The sequence below is a fragment of the Suncus etruscus genome, chromosome 1 (assembly GCF_024139225.1).
Source record: "Suncus etruscus isolate mSunEtr1 chromosome 1, mSunEtr1.pri.cur, whole genome shotgun sequence".
In the NCBI taxonomy this organism is placed as follows: domain Eukaryota; kingdom Metazoa; phylum Chordata; class Mammalia; order Eulipotyphla; family Soricidae; genus Suncus; species Suncus etruscus.
The window spans coordinates 110933304-110934664 of record NC_064848.1 but is presented as its reverse complement, the minus strand read 5'-3'; positions in this window follow the sequence as shown (position 1 = coordinate 110934664).

The following is a 1361-nucleotide window of genomic DNA, read 5'->3' as shown; positions in this document are numbered from 1 at the left end:
AGGCAGATAAAGGTCCCCAGAGTGGAGGACTTAAGGCTGAGCTGCTGTGACAGGCCAAATGCACCTGGTCACACTGGAAAAAGCACCGAGAGCCCCATGGAAACACACTGCAGGCTTTACTTTTTACTTTGTGGGCAAGGGGCTTTCCCAGCAGAGTAAGGGAGCCCAGAGATCCTTTCCAGCGATTCTCTGCCAATCAGGCTGTCAGTTCAGTGGCAGGGTATCAAATGTGCTGTTGCTGAAGTGCTGCAGGACTGGGTGTTATCCAGGCCACCTAAGTGACTCACCTGGAGATGAGCTGGGGAACATGTGGTGCTGGGGATAGAACAGAGGGGAGCAGCAAACAAGGCTTAGAACCATAATCCCCACAGTCTGCTCAGGGACTATTTACAGTGACAGGAATCCAACCTGGGTCAACTATGTGCAAGGCAAGCACCTTACCTTTATGATCCCTCCAGCTTCCTCCCTTTTAATTAATCAATTGTCTTTTGGGCCACTCCCAGTGGTGTTCAGGGCTTACTACTGGTTCTGCATTCAAGGATCACTCTTGGTGGGGCTCAAGAGATCATATTGGCTATTGGGATTGAACCTGGGTCTGTTGCATGCAAGGAAAGCGCCTACCCACGATACTATCACTAGTGCTCCACCCCTTAGTTTCTTTAAGGATGTTCTTACTAAGGTCTTGGAGAATGATATTAAGAAGGAAGCTAAATGAATACAAGGTCATTAGAGGGAGTCTTGCCAACTGTCGGTGAGCAAATGAAGATATTCTATAAACAGTGAGTTATAGAAACCATGCACAAAATGTAGTTTCATAATATCAGAAAAGAAAGCTCACAAGTGAATATAACTGATGCATATTTAATGAGTAGCAGAATCAGAGCATATTGGTGTTCTAAAGGATCTAGCTGCTTGTTTGGTTCAGCTGCCTTATTTGCAGAGAAGGAACAGAATTGCCATTTTAAAACACCCAGGAGTTTCAACTACAGCAGGATGGGCAGGGGACTTGCTGTGTCTTGTCGTCTCATCTTTGAGGATGGATGTTCCACAAGGTCTTGTAAATACATAATGTAAGTCGCTGCACTGTTGCCGAGCCAAGACTGCAGGGAGGGGTGAAGGAGGAAGAATTAGATAGAAACAAAGTGACACAGTGCTTTCTGAAAGGCCTTGGATTTGGAAACCAAAGAACAGACTCCCTTCTGCTTCTCTGAGGTCCAGTGTCTAGGGCTTGGGCCCAGCGCCAACCCTAGGCTCCCAACTCTGCCCACCTGCCCCTTCACCTGCCCTCCTGCCTGCCAGGAGGTATTTACTAGGCTGGGAACAGTTGAGCTAAGATGGTGTCAGCAGGAGTTCAGGGAAGG